This window comes from Rutidosis leptorrhynchoides, chromosome 9, assembly GCF_046630445.1.
Source record: "Rutidosis leptorrhynchoides isolate AG116_Rl617_1_P2 chromosome 9, CSIRO_AGI_Rlap_v1, whole genome shotgun sequence".
Taxonomy (NCBI): Eukaryota; Viridiplantae; Streptophyta; class Magnoliopsida; order Asterales; family Asteraceae; genus Rutidosis; species Rutidosis leptorrhynchoides.
In genome coordinates this window covers 110,170,031-110,191,302 of record NC_092341.1, presented here as the reverse complement: position 1 = coordinate 110,191,302, position 21,272 = coordinate 110,170,031, and positions in this window count along the sequence as shown.

The window sequence follows — 21,272 nt, the reverse complement described above, 5'->3', positions numbered from 1 at the left end:
ATAATTAAGGATTTAATTGTGACAAAACTGTAATTTATTTGCAATAAAATGTTATGTGCAGCCAGCACAAGTTTGTTTATGTATAAACAGCAGATATTGCTGTGTCGAGTGTTTAGTTTGCTGCTTAGTCTACCAGCACAAGGTAGACAGTGTTCTTCAATCAGCACATGTATACTCAGCAATTCAATAATATCAAGTGACTCAGCAATGAAGAACCAGCATAGTTGGAATGCAGCTTACTACACAAGACAGCTATGCTCCATTACAAGCATAGTAGTTTCCTGAGTGGTCTACATCAATTGTACTATTCAACAGAAGTCAAAGACAAAGTTGAACAGGAAAGGACACGCGTCGGCGGCTGACAAGTGACCTTACAAGACCACGTGGGAATGCAAAAGTCAACGCATGTGCAGACATGTGCTACACTTTGTCAATGACTAGGGAACACAACATTCTATTTGTTTAAACAAATAGTGGTGCCAAACCGAATTGGGGTGTTCCTGCAAATAGCTACCAAAGAGGAAAGAGGAGAGCACGCTCTCTGATGCAGTTGTCCCCACAAGTACAGACATCCTATGTACCAGTGGACAATGGAACAATTATACGGATAAAAGGACTACTATAAATTGTTGTATCCATTATTGTAACAACTAGTGGTGTGGATTTTATTATTTAGAGTCCAAAATGTGTAATAACTTTAAGTTTATCCTCATATTTATAATCTAGGTAAACCTGTATCAACCAACTATCATTCTCCCAAGGATAGTTGTAATTCTTTGTGATTTAATCAATAAAGAATAACCGTTGAAAAATTACCTTTGACTCTATTTAAATTACATGCTTGAATACTAAATTGTGTTTAACTATAAGTTAATTAAAAGAAATTGTATTAAACCCCCCCCCCCCTCTTCTACAATACTCCTGTTTTTTTATCAAGGGACCAACAGCATCCCTCCAATGATAGTCAAGATCCAACCTTCCTTAGTAATTGTCGCAACCTCGAAACACAACTTGAATGGGACCACATCAAGTCTACTTACAGTACAAAGCTCCAAGATCAACTCATCCACTGAGGGTGCACAATCGTGTGTGCCAACCAAGGGGTTAAGCCAACCGTTGACCTGCTGCAAATGTCACTTTGCGCTATCCACACATCCAGACTACAATCTGCGAGTATCCAACCTTCTAGATAACTCCTACTTTCGATTTGTCCCACTGTTTGCTACCTTACCGCCAAAACTAAAGAGAAACTGTAAGTAACTGGAGGGGGTGAATAGTTACTTGATACTTTTTTTAACACTTTTTCGATTGATCACCAAATTTGATTTAACTTTGATCAACCAACTCAACTCAAACTTGATGTGTGTAGTGTATATGTTTAAAATAATAAATGAAGTAATGTAAAGAACATAGACATAAGGATTTATAGTGGTTTGGGTGGATGTTAACTAATCCACCTTAATCCACTCCCCGATTACACTAATCGGGATTTGTTGCTTCACTAAGCACTTTTCTCCAAACCCGGTGGAGATCCGATTTACAAGTCTTCAACTTCTTTGGTAGACAACAAACCTAATCTTTCTATCCCTTTGAAAGATCAACTCCAACCTAGATCAATTTGTCTTCACCTTGGACAAGTATTAATCTCCAAATAAGATTAATCAACTTCCTAAGTCCCTTTAAGGAAGTAGATCACTAAGCTAGCTTATGCTTCTACTAATTGAAGTTAGAAGACTTATACACTTTGCAATGATGATCCTAAGACAATACTAAGACATACATTACATTAAGTAAACTCACAAGATAAATGATTTTGATTAGTAAGTTTACAACAACCCAATTCTATATCTATGAGATCATAGAATCTTCTCTTGCTAGATCACATTTGAGTAGTAATTGATGCACTTGTGATCACTGGAAATAAGCCTTTGAAATATGCAAGAGGGTCAGCTTCAAATGGTCTTAAATGTTTGCCTTTTATAGTGGGATTCAAAAAGTAGCCGTTGACACACGGTTGCCTTCACGGTCGACCGTGGTTCGACCGTGCGTGCTCCAGTCCAAATTTAGTATCCGTTATATAGTCGTTTGACTTAAATTTGAACACCACATTTTGGCACCTTTACTCCTTCTAGCACCTGTAAAAGAAACCAAACATCCTATACAAGTACTATATGCATTAAGTGTGTAAGATTTGGTCTTAATGCATGAAAGTGACTAATCATTCCAAAAGTGGCAAACCCAACATTCTTGGAGAAGTGTCTTGATTGATATTTTGGGAAGTCTCAGTTTGGTCAAGACTTAGTTAGTCACTTTAATGCCCTTGGTTCAATTTTAAAGACTAGTCACTATGTCATTAACTTCCTAGTTTCAATTAATCACAAGTCATGTTCTTTTTGAGTTTAGTTTAGAGATTAATTGAATAATGTCTCTATAAGATAATCATGAAATATGTAGAGACATCAAAGTTAAGTCTTAAGTAATTACCCTTAGTTACTTAGACTGGACCACATAGACAATTGACTATACTTTCATTATGAACCATTTTACACTTAATCTATTGGAGTAGATTAGTTACTTGAATCCTAACTTGTGAGCACATAGCAAACATATTAATCAAGTTGACAAGTTTATGAGTATTAATCATATTGGCAAGTAGCAAGTAATACTCACATAGCAAGAGATAGATATTCTAGGATCAATCATATAGATACTTGCACAACTTATAATTCAAGCTTTAACAAGTTTAAGTGTAATATAACATATTGCTTAATTAATGTGTAAGCACACATTAATGTCCAACACATGCACAAGGGAAGAGCAATCTCTAGTTGGGACTTGGTGACCATCCTAAATGTATCTAAGTGTGTTTTAGGATTACAAGTCATTACTAGTTAACCTTGAGAGCATTGTTCCTCATTTAGCTGTAATTGATCACTAAGTCATTTCTAATAGCAATTATTGTTCTAGTGACATTGGCTTAAGTGTGTTGGTACTTGATGATCATACTAAGAATATCTAGATAAGAATTAAGATCTCAAGTTGTTGATTAACACTTATGTGTTATGCCTAATCTTGGTTAATTTGTCATGAAGACATCATTAGGCGTAATTAATCACAATTAGTGTTTTTATGACCAAAACTCAATTGAGTATGGAGAAGGCATCTATTCTAAGCATGTTGAGAAAGGTTTCATGAATTATAGATGTCGGGAACTAGTCAAACTTTATTTAGTCAAAAATGGTAACAGAGAAAACTGTGGTCGCACTGTGGTTGACCGTGGTGGCGACCGTGCAACTTGTTTTCACAAAACTGCGTTGCAATTCAGTTTGGGGTTTCACGGTTGACTATGCGGTCGATCGTACCTCGACCGTGTGTTTAGCTGAACTATTAATTTCATTCTTTAACCTATGTTTGACTTGGTCATTTGCAAGATAAAGTATGGATTAGTGAACTTGCGTGTTTTATGTTAAGATGTCAGTCATCACTTATGCATATGTGTGTGTCATCATCAAAACATATTCTTTTGGTTAATCATTCTTAAGTTTATCGTTTAGTGCATTAACCAACATTCAACCAACAGAAACCACCTTTTAAGTACACATTTGTTTCTACCCCATATTCGATGTATGACTATTGTTTGCACTATAACAAACCTCCCCTCAAACCCAAATCCATATGGCCTCCCTTCCAATGATAGTTCGGACCTAACCTTTACCGCCGCCAAACAGAACTCTTAAACTGTCTGTGTGCGGACCAGTGAGATTTCGATACAAGACTTCAGGATCAACTCAACGTTACCAAGGGAACGCAGGCACGCTGAGAGGTGCTCCCACAACGCCGTCCATCACATCCGGAATATATTTTGGCTCCCGTAACAAAGCTACATCTCTAAAAAATCACATCCTTTATCACCCGAAGATTCGCAAAACAAATTGTGATGCCCCGTACAAAACCATCGTGTACGAATCATCAACAACAGGATCATCACAAGGTCAAATACTATATGCTGTTTCAAAATAAGTTTGCATTCATGAATAAAGGTAACGTTTTAACCAACGTCAAATGTTTAACATCCGAAAGTATGCTTCTATGAATAGAAGCAATTAATAATAGTACGTGACCCATAGGTCGTTACAAATTCATTGTTTCAAAAGTAACAAAGTTTGAATGCAAATTAAATGTTTCATGCGAAGACATCTCTAATAAGCGCAGTGGGTGTCTACAAAGCATGACTAGTACAGCGGAAGCAAGCAAACCTTAAGCACCTGAGAAAAAAATGCTTAAAAACGTCAACACAAAGGTTGGTGAGCTATAGTTTAAGTATAACAGTAATGTAAGGTAGGCCACGAGATTTCAGTGCTTCAACAGCGTTTCAAAATAGTATGAAAAGTATATGTATAACCGTGGGCACTTGGTAACTAACTTAACGTAAATAACACCCCCTAAAAGTACGCTTGGCGAGTGCGTAAGTTTAGGAAGTATTAAACACCCGTTAAATGCTAGCGCTACTAGCCCGAGTGGGGATGTCAAACCCTATGGATCCATATCTAAGATTCGCGTTCACCGGTTCAAAGACCGATGACTAAACGTTATCGAGCTAAGGGGAAAGTTTATGCCGTTGTATAACCCACACATATATAAATTTTAAGTACTCATGCCTAGTATGTAAAACGTAAAATGTGCATGTATTCTCAGTCCCAAAATAGTTAAAGTAGAAAGGGATGCTATAACTCACAGTGGAAAGTAGTAAAAGTCGATACGCGGGAATAGTAAGCAAGTGGTTGGTCCGAAAGGTCCTCAACCTAAGTCAAAAGTTACTAAGTTAGTAAATCGTTCCCGAAGGCTTAAAAGTATGTAAATTAGGTCTTAAGTACCATCATCATTCATCATTAAACAAAAAGTGTAAAGTAAGTTTTAAGTCAAGACTAGGGTTTGAAATAAAGGCTGACTTCGTTCAGTCGCCACGACCTCTATACAAACTGAAATGAGGTGAGACTAGTGGTCATGGCTCTGTATATGAGTCCCCTAGAGTCTGACCAATTTCTAGAACCAAACGCGTCTTCGTTTGACTGTGGTGACGGTTTAAGTGCGAGTAGGTTAGAAATTTCAACACAACGTTAATAGGGTGTAGTGACTTTCGGGAGGCCATAGATCCTAAACCGTAACTCGTATTAAGACGAGGTCTAAATGGAAAATCATCTACTCGAATCAAAATAACTAAAAATAAACTTTACAGTAGCCCAGGTAGTCTAATCAGATCCAGAAAACAGTAAGAAAGGTGTCCCGGTGGGTTCTCGGTGCTTGATGCTCATCACGGTTCTCATCCTTGATGCGTATAGCTTCAAGTGTACAACTCGTTGATGGGTTTGCATCATCTTAACTAAGGTTTGACCATAATAACACTAGTGTAAGTCTAAGATATGTAGCACAACTCACTTAAGAGTTGTATGTAGTTTGATGAACCAAAGTTACATCAAGATCTTAGATCCGACACATACATGAGTTCTACTAGTAATATTAAGCTACAAACTTGAAAGTAAACTAATTAAACAAGATCTTAAGTTGTAGAACTTAGATCTTAGCTAGATCTTAAAGATCCTAGACTAGAAAGTCTAGATCTAGTGTTCTTAAGTTAGATCCTAAGTTACAAAACTTGGATCTACACTTTAATGAAACCATAAGTTATGAAACTTAGATTTTCAACTTGTAAAATGTATGTAAGCTTGTAAGCTCTTATTTACAACAAAATTAGAAGACCATAGGTTATATAAACTTAGATCCAACATAAGTATATGAAGTTATAACTAGAAAGTTATACTTCCATGTTCTTAAACTTATAAAGTTAACTTTTAGTTTCAAGAAGTATGAGATCAAGATTAACTAGTAATACTTGACCAAATTAACAACATCACAACTTTAAAGTACATAAAATGAAGAGATAAGTTAAATCTACAAGTAATAAGTTCATGGTTGTTCATACTTAGAAAGATTCAAGCCAAGGCTTTGATCTTTAAGTAAGTAAACCTTAAGTTTACAAACATGAACACAAGTATGATTATGAAACTTATGAACTTTAAATCTTTAAAAAATTTAAGTGTAGAACCATAAACTAGAAAGTTTAGATTCTTATTCTTGGTTCTTCATCAAAGAAAAGATGGAAGTAACCAAGATTACATGAAGATACAAGTTAGAGAACTTGATCTCTAACAACAAACAAACAACAAACTAACAAAGCAAGTAATTAAAATGATGATGATGGGGGTGCTAGTATTCGGTTTTCAAGTAAGGAAAGGAAGAAGAAATAAGTTTGTTACTTACAATATTTTGAGAGAAAATGAGAGAAAGAAAAGTAGTAAAATGAAGTGTGTGTGTGTGTAAAATGAAAGAATGCAAGCAATTAAGTATACAAAAAAAATGAAAAAGAACTCCTCCACACCCTTGTATGGCCGACGGTTTTAGGAGAAAAAAAGGAAGGAATCAAATGCACTTTTATATGTGGGAGAATGGTGTGAGCTTGAAGTGGTATTAAAGTTAAATGGTGTGGGAAAATGGTGTAAGTATACATTTAACAAGTCTTTACATAACACTAATTAATCTCGTTTATCATTAATGTAATACTTGCATAAAAATGGGCTAACTAGTCTATTAAGAGAGTAGGGTGGGCTTCCAAGTCCATGTACATTAATAAAGGCTCAAGTCCAAGTAAGTAACAAATTAAATAAACAAAGCCCAAGTAATTAACTAGTTACATTAGTTAATTAAAAATGATCAATATTAATTAATCATGAACGTAAATAATATTCGAAAATATTATTCGTGAAAAGTACGTGTGTCACAAAGACAAGTCGGGCCATGAAAAGTTAAATACGGTAACAAGTAACACGTATAAGAACACGTTTATTAAAACACAAACATTAATAATGAATTAATAATAATTAAACGTTGGAAAATTCAGGGTCGTTACACAAATCGTCTCGCCACTCGCAACATCAAAACCGGAACTCTCTCATAAAACTGTCGCAACTTAAAAAATCGTATCTCAAGATCCAACGGTCCGATCATCACCAAAATTTTACCACTCTTAGATCATTACTTCTGGAACCTACAGTCCAAGTTTCACGTCGACTCAACGGTAGACGAACCCTCTATGATTTTTCTCTCACTGCAGCTCCAAACCCAAACAACTGCAACTTCGAAAAAACATAACTCCAGATCTAACGTTCTGATCAATGTCAAATTTTGACCACGACTAGTTCTGTACGTCTTTTACTTACAGTAAAATTTTCATGGCGATCCGTCGGTTAACGAACCCGTAATTATTTTTCTTCTCTCATAGCTCCATAACAAAACTTTGAACAAAATCATTTGAAAAATCATATCTCTAAAATCTAACAGTCCGATCATCCTCAAATTTTTACGATCACTAGAACTATCTATCTAGCACCTTCGATAAAAATTTCAATCCAATCCAATAGTTAACGAACCCGTTATGAATTTTCTCCTCTGGCTGCGCAGTAGAATCCGAATTTTGAAAGTTCATCATTCCCTCGAACGGGACCGCAAGGAATGATAACTCAGATCCGATACCCGGATCTTCCCAAAAATCTCTCATCAACAAGACTCATCGATCCAATCATTGACCCTGTTGACTGATCCCATGATCATGATACATGTTGCATCACATCATATACCCGTCGTTCGTTCACCATACTTTCAATTCGCCATCGTGCCCATACTCGAACCTTGAGCTCTAGATACCACTTGTTAGGAATTCGGTAGGCCCTAACAAGACAAGTGATTTATGCGAATCACTAACCCACAAACAACAAGCGAAATAAAACGATAAATAAAGTAGAAACGACACGGGTATTTAACGTGGTTATATCCCAACTCCAAAACGCGGAGAAGGGTTTACTCCACGGGCTCAAACCAGAGATTTTTTATATTATTGTGCACACATTACAATGAAGCTAGGGGTTACAATTTATAGGAAGAGTTAAACTTGTCCACCAAGTTAAACATGTCCTTCAAGCAAAAGACATTCTATAAATATCTATTACTTGCTCCATACTCCATTCCTACTAGAAGATTTAATTAAGGCAACTTGTTCATCACGTCAAGCTCCCTACGACTTGTTCACCAATTCAAGCTCTCTTCAACTTATTCCTTTGATCAAATTCTTCACACCTTCATCAGTTATCATTTTATCAATTTTGATTAGCATGTTTGTTAGTGCTACGTAGCATTTAGTAACACTTGCTAACCGTTGAGGAGTTGTACGTGTGAAGAGTGTGAATGAGTTACCGTATTATATCCCATGTTTTGCTTAGTTTGGACTTAGTAACCGTATCTTTTAGACCATGGATAATGGAGCGTTTCTCTCCTTACCCACTCCTACATGTCAAGAGAAACGCCCCAGAAATATCTGGAATGGAGAGTTTGTGAGCGTTTGTATAGGGGATTTTGTCAAAAAGAAAGGCATGAGGGAGGGAGAAGTGATGTGAGGTTACAGCCCATGATTGGGTATAGATATTTTCTCTCTCCAACTTTAATTTATTTACACCTCAACTACCATTCAAATTTTAACACATCACCATCAAACTTCTTATAAAAGCCCCTCATTACAACTCCTTCATTCTCATGTCATAGCCATGTCAGCGGCTATATAAAAGAAATACACTTTATCCACTCCACCTCAACATTAATATTATTGATGGTCTTAGGAGTATAAAAATGTACTTCGCTTTTAGTTAATTATGATGAATGAAATATTTGGTTAAACCAAAAACTCTGTCTGTTGTTCTATTTTATTTATTTATTTATTTATTTATTTATTTATTTATTTTATATTAGTCATTTCAAATCGGCTTCTATCATCAGAATTCACGATTGACTCGAAGAAACTGTATTAATGACCCTACCAATAAATTAAATAAACCAGTGCACAAGTGTTTAAAATAAAGTTACAAATAAGTACAACCCAAAAATACGTTAGCTCTGTAAAACATTATATTATCCAAAGAAAAGATCCATGGCGAGAATATGAGGACAAGACTCATCACACACCAATGCCAATGGTATCCTCGAGGACAAGACTATCACAAGCCTATCACGAGTCCAGTAGCAATGGTCTAAGAAGATTTAAAATTAAAGTGATGGAATATATCGAGTGTATAAATATGGTTATCCATTCTCCATTCTATACTGATACTCTCACGATGTGAGTTGTATATGTGGCAAAAAATCGATGCCCAATTTCCACGTTACAAAGCGTGGCTTTTGGGCTTTTTGAAGGATGTGGGTGGCAGAGCAACAGAGAGAGTAACAGTTTGTTGTGAGTTTTGATTGGTCCAATTTTTTTATTTTTTATTTTTCATTTTAACTGTTTTAAATAAATTTATTTTTATTATCATCTTTTTACTCAACTTTCAATCATATTTTCTCACATCATCATCATACTTCCCATCCAAACTTCAACTCACACCACCATAACTTCACATTTCTAACTAACACCGTCACATTATAAAAAAGGAATTTTTTTTTAAATAGTTTTATTTTTAAAGTTTATTACAAAAATGGTTTTTCAAAATCAAAATTTACAAAAATAGGGAAACCGGCATTTCAAATGCCGGTTTGCAACTTGTCACCCCAAACCGGCATTTCAAATGCCGGTTTGCGTACGTGGCAATTTTTAATTTTTTTACTTTTTTTTTTTGAGATCTTACAAACTCGTAAGATCGTTTTGTTTTGAAAAGTTTTAAAGCTTGTTTTGTTTTTGAAAAGTTTCAAAACAAAGCTCGATATATATTTTGATACGGAGTAATACATATAGTTAACTAAATTTTTCGAGTATAAACTTTTCAAAACAAGACGAACTTTAAAACCTTTCAAACCAAAACGAGCTTTAAAATCTTTTAAGAACATATAGTTTTTTTGTTTTGAGAAGTTTTTTACTCGTATAATTTAGTTAACTATATGTATTACTCCGTATCAAAATATATCGAGTTTTGTTTTGAAACCTTTCAAAATAAAACAAGCTTTAAAATCTTTCAAAACAAAAGGAGCGTATCACGATTTTGTAAAAAAAAAAAAAATTGAAAAAATGCCACATAGGCAAACCGGCATTTGAAATGCCGGTTTGGGGTGTAATGACGTACATCACGCCATGCACCGTCACGTGACTAATCACGTGACACATGACGTCCAACATACGAGTAAAACAAAGTGATGTCAAGTTAAACAGTCAACTTGTGTACTTAATTCACCGTCACGCGATTGGTAGTGTGACGTGCTAACGAGTTTGACTTGGTATTGCTGAACTGGACTATATCCCTACATTTTAAGAACGTGGAGTAGGTTGTAGGCATGATTAGAAGGTTCTAGTGGCAGTTACAAATCGTGGGTGCTATTATGATGGCTATCATGTATAACCGTCATTTGACAATCTATAAATAGCACCCCTAGGCCTCATTTGAAGGCTAATCTATCATCTAACCAACTCGCACACACTAATCTTCTTCTGTAACTTACCTTGGAGGCTCGAAAAAAGACAAACAACACCACCACATCCGTATCCCATTTAACTGAAGGAACCCCTTCCAAAGGTTAAATTCTTCTTCTAATTTACTTGCACTCGAACCAAACAATTTTGGTTCGATCATTTGGCGCCATCCGTGGGACCCGATTGTTCAACACTTACACAACAAGATGACAAAAGGTTCCAACCCACCACCCACTACCAACACTGACAAAGAACCATATGACCCTTTCAAACCTAATGACGATAGCACTTATGAAACTCTGAATGATTCCATCAAGGGCACCCGGTTGCAGTTCGATGATGATGAAAAGGAAACTGATCAACGTGACTCAGAAGAGACGGAAACCCAAGAAAAGAACGTAAATCAACTCAAACCCATTAACGGCGAGGAAGCCATACGCTTCTTGGCAAAGGGAAGATTCATTTTACCCTCCCTCATGTCCAAAGGCGGTGAAAGACCTACCGGCATGTCCAAAGCACAACCCCGTATCTCTACGCGTTCAGTATTGGGGACCAGTAAGAGTTCTGGAAAAACTCGGGAGGAGGCATGCAAGGACCTAATTGAGAATTTAATTCTTGCCGTGCCAGAATCTATGAGTGCTCAGGTCGAGCAGCCCGGCGTGGTGGACAACATGTTGAACAACTGGTATGCTATGATGGGAGACAATGTCAAGCGGTCATTTGAGGTTTCCACAACGTCGGAGAAGTTCACCAGAGAAATAGCTACCCATCCGCTGCCCGCCGTCCTCATTACCCCCTTACGCTAAGGATGTACGACGGTAGCTCAGATCCGGAAGACTTTTTGCAGTAATTTGAACACGCTGTCAAGACGCAACATTGAGATAATCCGACGGCATGCCACATGTTTCCGGGACAACTTCAGTCCATCGCGCGGGAATGGTTTGCCAAGTTACCCGCGTTGAGTATTACTAGCTTCACGGACCTCAGGACCAAGTTCGTGCAACGCTTCCAGAATTTTAAGTGTACAAAGTTGACCCATTTGGATGTGCACAGCATCAAGATGAGGTCACGCGAGACTTTGATGTGTTTTACCTCCCACTTCACCGCAGAGTGTTAGAAAATTCCGGATTTGCCGGAGTCACAGCAAATCTCTGCGTATATCATGGCAATCTGTCAGGTTAGGCATTTGTCCCTGGTAAAAACGATGCGGCATAAGTTACCGAAGATGTATGTTGAGGCGATCAAGATGGTGAGAGATTATGTACGGTCAGAGGAGTTCGCCGACGCTTCCATTGGTGAGCACAGGACAGCGGACCGCAACGACAAAGATGACAAAGGAAATGGTAAAGGATACGCAAACAGCAGCTATAAGGGTAGCGGAAGTAGTAGCGGCGGCAGTAACGGACGTTCCAGTCATAAGTCCGGCGACCGCCGCAACTATCGCCCATACGAACGTCACGGCTCTAAGAGGCTGTCATCTGAGGAGGAAAGTTTAATAAAGTCGTTATCCAAAACCCCGAAGGAAATCTTGGCAACAGAGGAGATAAGCAGAGACTTCCCGCGACCCATGCCTATGAAATCGCGTTTCACGGTGGACGAGACACAATATTGCATCTTCCACGAAGACAAAGGGCATGACGTTGATGACTGCCGCGAACTGAAGAAAATCATTATCGAAAGGCTTAAAATAGGGGAGTTTAACCACTTAAAACCCACGAACAAAGGAGGATCCGCAACTAGGAGGTTCGCGTGGCAGAAAGGGAAAGATAAAGCGCCTGAAAAGCACATTCACATGATTCAGATGTGGCATTCGGGTTACGTAAGGAAGGCCGAAGCGCTGGAGGAATGGGAATGCGCACCAATCACGTTCCCAGCATTTTGGAAAGTCTGCCTAACAGACCTACCGTTAACAATCACCGCAACAATCGGACGCTGCCGGGTATCACTTATTTATATTGATACGGGTAGCGCTATGGACATTTTCTATGAACATTGTTTTTTGCAATTACCGCAGGACGTAAGGGATAAGGTCAAGCCACCGTTGCACCCTGTTGCGGGATTCACGGGTGAAACAACTTGGCCCTTGGGACGAGTTAATATTGACGTAACGCTAGGAGATGATCACCGTTGTCGCACCGTTCAATTAACATTTGTAGTGGTTCGTAGCCAATCCAAGTACAATGTAATTCTAGGACGGACAGCGTTGCAAGAGTTGGGTGTCGTGCCTTCTACGGTTCACGGTATGTTGAAATTCCCCACAATGGCAGGCGTAGCAACTTTATTTTCAAACCGTGCCCAAATCTGCGCTGATGTCAGCCAACCGGTCTTCCAACCGGCACCTATTAAGCAAGTCGGGGGTGTCGTAATCAATCATGTGTTTCTCGAGAAAGTCATTAAAATCGGTAACACCCTTTCGGAGGAAACTAAAAGTGCCCTATGCGAACTGCTATCTAAAAATGCCGATGTTTTCGCTTGGCAAGAGTCAGACATGACAGGAGTCCCAAGGGAGATAGCAGAACACCTTTTAAACGTAAACCCGAGCATAACGTCGGTAAGACAGAAGAAGAGAGGAATGGCGCCGGAACGCAGCGCGTTCCTGCGTGGCGAGGTAGGAAAGCTTGTTGACGCTAACATATTGAGAGAGGTTCGCTACCAAACCTGGGTAGCTAATCCGGTACTAGTCAAGAAAGCTAACGGCACGTAGCGCATATGCGTTGATTTCAAGGATATCAACAAAGCATGCTCAAAGGATAACTATCCGTTACCGGAAATTGATTGGAAGGTCGAGTCACTCACTGGGTACCGCTTCAAATGCTTCCTTGACGCATATAAAGGGTACCATCAAATTCAAATGGCGGAAGGAGACGAGGACAAGACGGCATTTCACACTGATCATGGCATCTTTTGCTACACTAAGATGCCATTTGGATTAATGAACGCTGGAGCAACGTATCAACGAGTGATCGACGCCGCCTTCAAGAACCAGATAGGATGCAACGTTGAAGCTTACGTCGATGATATTGTGATCAAAAGCCATACGGAACCGTCTCTCCTTAAAGATATTCAAGAAACGTTCGACTCCTTGAGGAAAATAAATATGAAACTCAATTCGGAGAAATGCAACTTTTGTTTCGAGGAAGGTAACTTCCTTGGTCACGTTTTGATGCCACGCGGCATAAGAGCGAATCCGAAAAAGATTCAGGCTGTGGATGAGATGGTCTCGCCACGTACAAAAAAGGAGGTTCAAAGTTTGAACGGGAAGCTAGCAGCGTTGTCCAGGTTCTTATCAAAGGCAGCAAAACGTTCGTTACCATTCTTTCAGGTGCTGAAGACAAGTATAGGCAAAAGTTTTAATTGGACACCGGAAGCAGAGAATGCCTTCCAAGAAATGAAAACGTTAATCAAAACCCTACTTACGTTAACAGCTCCGGTACCGGGTAAAGTGTTTGTTCCAGCTAGTGACCAACGTTACATGCTCGTTTACTAATGTTTCAAAAATTTCAGGAGAAACTTTAACTGTTTATCTAGCAGTGAGCACCGAAGCGATTAGCTCGGTACTAGTGGCGGAACGCGACGGAACCCAGATGCTGGTGTACTTCGTCAACAAGGTTTTGTAGCATGGCGAAGTCAACTATAATCCAGTTGAGAAACTCGTTTATGCACTAGTTCACACCGCAAGGAGGCTAAGGCGGTACTTCCAAGCACATCACATTTTGGTGCTAACTGATACGCATATCAAATAGGTACATCGTTATTGGAACAAACACGCACAGCGGAGAACGTTTCTAACTTTTTCATGGTAGGTTTTAAGCAAACCGGAGATCTCCGGCCGAATGGCAAAGTGGGCAATTGAACTAGGAGAACATGAGATCAGCTGTGCACCGCGTAACGCTGTCAAAGGACAAATCATGGCTGATTTCATGGCAGAGTTCATTAATTCAGGACCACCAACAGCTGTCAATGAGACGGCGCCCGTTACCGTCACGTGGGAACTTTACACTGACGGAGCGTCAAGCTCAGACGGGCCGGTGCCGGTCTGATACTTACCAGCCCAGACGGTGAGAAACACACCTACGCCTTACGTTTCGCTTTCCCTATTTCTAACAATGAAGCAGAATATGAAGCGCTACTCTCTGGGCTACACATCGCAGAAAAGATGGTCATTAAGGCACTGAAAGTGGCGGTTGATTCACAGCTAGTAGCAAATCAACTGAACGGAACGTTCGAAGCCAGAGATCCTGCGATGCAAAAATATTTAAAACTGGCTGAAGAATTGGCCAACAAATTTGACTATTTTTCAATCACGCAAGTGCCACGATCAATGAACAAGAAAGCTGACGCCCTCATTAAACTTGCTTCATTGAAGTTCGGCTACTTCGCTAAGGATGTATGGGTGGAAGTTTTCGATCAAAAATCCACCGACATGGTACAGGTATCAAGCTGTCGCGCTTTTAAAACCTACATACTGCCAATTTGTTAAAGGGCGATTCTTAACAATTATAACGTGATGCTTTACAGGTGGCGGCGATGGTTGAGGAGGAAAACACTTGGATGAATCCAATCGTTAATTACCTCAAAGATGGTACGTTACCAGCCGACAGCGTAACGGCCAAGAGAATCTGCATGAAAGCTCCCATGTACGTCATACGTGACGGCATGCTCTACAAAAAGTCATTTTTGGGTCCGCTGCTACGTTGTGTAGGTCCGCAAGAGGCTGAAACCGTAATAAGGGAAGTGCATAAAGGAACTTGTGGGATGCATTCGGGGTTTCGTACCGTTGTAGGAAAAATTATGCGTTTGGATTATTACTGGCCTTCCATGTACCCTGACACCAGAGACGTTATCAAGAATTTCATTTCTTGTCAACGCCATGCGCCGCAAATTCATGCGCCGTCCCATGAGTTGATCCCGGTCTCATCAGCTTGGCCATTTTACAAGTGGGTAATTGATTTGGTTGGTCCGTTCCCTGACGGACAGCACCTTGTTGTGGCAGTTGACTTTTTTACAAAATGGGTAGAGGCTAAACCCTTGAAAAGCATTACGGGTAGACAGATTGTTAATTTTGTTTGGGAAGAGATAGTGTGCCATTTCGAGGTACCGCATGAGATTGTCAATGACAACGGGAAACAGTTCGCACATGTTCCGTTTCAAGCTTGGTGCGACGGGCTAAATATCAAGCAAACATTTAGTTCTGTTGCTCACCCTCAAGCAAATGGGCAGGTTGAAGTCACTAATAGGGACATTGTATCCGGCATCAGAGGTAGGTTGGATACGGACCAAAAAGGTTGGGAGGACGAGTTGCCAATGGTTCTATGGGCGTTCCGCACCACCCCAAAGGGGAGCAATCACGAGACACCTTTTAGCCTTGTTTACGGTTCAGAGGCGGTCATCCCAGCAGAAATAGCAGTCCCAACGCAACGTGTCACGGAATTCGATGAGGAAACCAATATGATACAACTGAAGGAACACCTGAATTTGCTAGAGGAACGTAGGTGCATGGCAGCGATCAATGAAGCAGCCAACAAGCAAAAGATCGCCAAGTATTACAACCGACGTGTACGCGAACGTTCATTCCGTCCTGGAGACTACGTTTAGCGCAATAATAATGCCAGCAGAGTTGAAGACCTTGGCAAGTTAGGACCTAACTGGGAGGGTCCGTATGCAGTTGTGGACACCCTCAGTAACGGGGCGTGCAACTTGAAAACGCCTGACGGCAAGTTTATGCCATGTACATGGCACGCAACCAATCTCAAGAAATTCTATGTTAAGAATATTTAGAAAGTTGAAACTATGTTTCCCATTTTCAATGTTTCTTTTAATTCTGTGACTGATCATCACAAATTTGTAAGCGCGATGCGCCATGGATTGGTTTGGTTTCGTTTGAATTTAATGCATTTTCCAGTTTCTTTAATGCGTTACGTGACTATTTATGGCATCACTTCGGTGTTTTTGTAAAAAAATGTAAATATAAGTCCATTCATATGTTACACATGCCTTGAACAAAGAATATTCTAGCTTTCGAACGGCATGCACGGCGCTTCGCGTTGAACCTACGTCGAAGTGACACCGTAACAGGATGCCTTCGGGTTTCGTACGGCATGGTCTAGATACATGCAAGTCATGACATTTACCAAGTAAAACCTTGAAATGCCACACTACCGTGACGACAACGGCGTGTCGAATATTATCTAAATGATACACGTCATTGAAAGTAATTGCAATACGGAAAACATAATTACATATTTTCATTAATAATATTGTTTGGTTACATCCATCAATAATAAAAATAAAACAATTACAGATGACCTAATCTACTTGGGGATCATCCCCTGAATCTTCTCTATGTCCAGCCCTGACTGGCTCCAAATCTCCTCCACAAAAGGTACCTTAAACGCCTTCACTTCGGTGGCGGCCGCATCATATTTGTCATACGCATCCAGATCCAAACTATTTACAACCGTGTCAGGTAACAGATCAGGAAACGTGACGTTTTCATTCATCATGATGTATGTCTCAAGACGCCCCACGCCTTTGGCGGCATCAAGTAGTTTGCCGAAGGGCTCCATGACGTGAGGCGATGTGATGGCCTTGGTGAAGATGTGGGGAATCATAGAGCACAATTGTTGAAAATCATCCGTTGCCTTCTTATGGGCAACGGTTAGTTCTTGAACCTGTGTGGCGAGGAGCTCCTTGCTCACCTTCTCCTCAGCCAACTCCTTTTAGGCCACCACCAAGTCTGCGAGGGCCTGTTTCTCCTTATCCATAACGGTAGTCAAGTTCTTGGCAGCCCGCTGTGCCTCTCTTAATGCCACCAGCTTTTCGTGCTCCGCCTCCGCCTCCGCCATAGCCTATTTGTGGCTGTCTATCTAATCCCTTAACGCTTTGTCTTCGTCGCCAACCTCCTTCACCAGTGCTTCTACTTTCTGACAACGTTGCTCAGTGTTGTTCGAACGAACAATCTCATCACGGGTCAGTGCTAGACCCTGATGAATATGTTGTATACGCGCTCGACGCGTAGCGTTATCAGACATCTTCTTAAGTTCATCCACCAGAGCAGAGGGGCGGATCCTTTGAAGATACTCAAATTGCAAGTACGCGTCGCCATGGGACACGTCCCATATGACATTAAGGTGAGAAAACGTCGGATGTTTACCAAACCCGGGGGAATGAGGAACCTCCCGAGAATTGCTGTGATGACTGGATTGTTGATGGCCGGAGCCGGTGCTAGAACTTGACAACGTAACAACTTTTTCCGGTTGTTGTACGTGAGAGATGTCCTCAATGTTGATCACCGGAGGATTGGTCTGACCCCCTGAAACAATAACTTTTATTAGTTTCCGTCATTGTGACCTTGGTGAAGTATTAACGTTATTATCAGGGTTGAAATATTACCCACCCTGACTGGGTTCGTGTTGAAAACTATCCAGGTTGCTCTCGGCAATTTCCTTGGCGCTTTTCAGTCTTTTGTTACCACCAGGGGTCACCAGATATGTGTCCGGGCTGTAGCGTTTTTGCCCTTTTGGCGGCACTGGTGGCGCAACAGATATCAGTTCTAAATTGGAAGCCGGGGTGGAAGTCTGCGTCTGTGACACACCACCGATTTCGGTGGTGGTGTTTGTTGATGATTCAACAGCAGGCTCCCCTCCCTTGCGGGGATCGCCTTCAGGAAGCTTGGACTTCTCTACCTTCTTGAGCTTCAACCCCTCAAGCATGGGACGGCGAATAGCTTGCCCGAAGTCCATCTCTGCACAGTTAAAAATATATTAAAATATTGACGAAGGGAGTACTTACAAAGAACGCTATGACATCAAGAGCATACCCAATCCGTTATGAAGAATCATCGGCACCTTGTTCGCCCATGGCCAGTAACATTGAACGTTACCTAGCTTCAGCATCACCTCCATGTAAGGATGCATGTCTAGTTTCACGTCCTTACAGACGTTGAATAACGCACGCTCCTCCGGATTCAAATCCGGTGTCTTTGAAAGATCAGGTGAACGGCTGAAGTGCCACAGAACCAGGTGGGCAAGCCCTGCGCCAAGTGCGTCCTAATGAACGTATACATACATATCCCTCCAGTCATAGAGGGAGGGGGATTTCTTTGAAGTGAAATTACACTTCTTCTCGAAGGTATACCAACCCTTCCCAGAAGCAGATAACTTAAAAGTCGCCCGAAAAACGTTTAGAAGGGCGGGACGGTTCTGCCCCCAAAAAAACATCTCAAATATGATCACGCGTTGCCACGTGTGAGGATGAAGTTGGGAGACACTAATATGGTAGTGTTCTAGAACATACGCTACGAAAGGCGATAGCGGTAAGCGTAGGTTGCCTATCGATATCACCTTCATGTATAACGTGAAGTGTTCTGGAAGAGGGGTGTGAGCGCGCTGCTCATCTGTCGCCACCATAACATGCCATCCGGAAAGCAGTGGATATTCGCCAATAAAATCCTCAAGCTAATCAGACGTGATGTTACTACGTTCCGTAGCAACATCTGGAATGTCCCGTTCTTATTGATTAAAAACGTTCCATATTAATTGATTTCGTTGCGAGGTTCTGACCTCTATATGAGACATTTTTCAAAGACTGCATTCATTTTTAAAACAAACCATAACCTTTATTTCATAAATAAAGGTTTAAAAAGCTTTACGTAGATTATCAAATAATGATAATCTAAAATATCCTGTTTACACACGACCATTACATAATGGTTTACAATACAAATATGTTATATCGAAACCAGTTTCTTGAATGCAGTTTTTACACAATATCATACAAACATGGACTCCAAATCTTGTCCTTATTTTAGTATGCAACAGCGGAAGCTCTTAGTATTCACCTGAGAATAAACATGCTTTAAACGTCAACAAAAATGTTGGTGAGTTATAGGTTTAACCTATATATATCAAATCGTAACAATAGACCACAAGATTTCATATTTCAATACACATCCCATACATAGAGATAAAAATCATTCATATGGTGAACACCTGGTAACCGACATTAATAAGATGCATATATAAGAATATCCCCATCATTCTGGGACATCCTTCGGATATGATATAAATTTCGAAGTACTAAAGCATCCGGTACTTTGGATGGGGCTTGTTGGGCCCAATAGATCTATCTTTAGGATTCGCGTCAATTAGGGTGTCTGTTCCCTAATTCTTAGATTACCAGACTTAATAAAAAGGGGCATATTCGATTTCGATAATTCAACCATAGAATGTAGTTTCACGTACTTGTGTCTATTTTGTAAATCATTTATAAAACCTGCATGTATTCTCATCCCAAAAATATTAGATTTTAAAAGTGGGACTATAACTCACTTTCACAGATTTTTACTTCGTCGGGAAGTAAGACTTGACCACTGGTTGATTCACAAACCTATAACAATATATACATATATATCAAAGTATGTTCAAAATATATTTACAAAACTTTTAATACATTTTGATATTTTAAGTTTATTAAGTCAGTTGTCCTCGTTAGTAACCTACAACTAGTTGTCCACAGTTAGATGTACAGAAATAAATCGATAAATATTATCTTGAATCAATCTACGACCCAGCGTATACGTATCTCAGTATTGATCACAACTCAAACTATATATATATTTTGGAATCAACCTCAACCCTGTATAGCTAACTCCAACATTCACATATAGAGTGTCTATGGTTGTTCCGCAATATATATATATATATATATGGCTCGACATGATAGGTCGAAACATTGTATACGTGTCTATGGTATCTCAAGATTACATAATATACAATATAAGTTGATTAGGTTATGGTTGGAATAGATTTATTACTAACTTTCACGTAGGTAAAATGAGTAGTTTTTATCAATCTTGTTTTACTCGCCATTTCTTCGTTTCTAATCCGTTTTGAGTGATTCCAGTGGCCACGGTTTCGTATTGAACTTAACTTTATGAATATAAACAGAAAAAGTATAAGTTTATAGTCGGAAATATAAGTTACAAGTCATTTTTGAAAGAGGTAGTTATTTCCGTCGAAAGAACGACATCTTGATGACCATTTTGAAAAACATACTTTCACTTTGAGTTTAACCATGATTTTTAGATATAGTTTCATGTTCATAATAAAAAACATTTTTCCAGAAGTATAGCTTTTAAATCAAATTTCTTCTTAGCTTTTAATTATCCCAACCAAAACAGCCCCCGGTTTTACTACGACGGCGTATATCGAGTTTTATGGTGTTTATCGTGTTTCCGGGTTTTAAATCATTAAGTTAGCATATCATATAGATATAGAACATGTTTTTAGTTGATTTTAAAAGTCTAGTTAGAAGGATTAACTTTATTTGCGAACAAGTTTAGAATTAACTAAACTATGTTCTAGTGATTACAAGTTTATAACGTTGAATAAGACAGCTTTTTATGTATGAATCGAATGATGTTATGAACATCATTACTACCTAAAGTTCCTTGGATAAACCTACTGGAAATGAGAAAAATGGATCTAGCTTCAAAGGATCCTTGGATGGCTTGAAAGTTCTTGAAGCAGAATCATGACACGAAAACAATTTCAAGTAAGATTTCCACTCAAAATAAGATTGGTATAGTTATAGAAATTAAATTAAAGTTTGAATATGATTATTACCTTGTATTAGAAAGATAACCTACTGTAAGTAACAAAGGTTTCTTGATCTTGGATGATTACTTGGAATGGATTTAGAAAACTTGGAAGTAAACTTGCAATCTTGGAAGTATTCTTGATTTTATGAAACTAGAACTTTTGGAATTTAT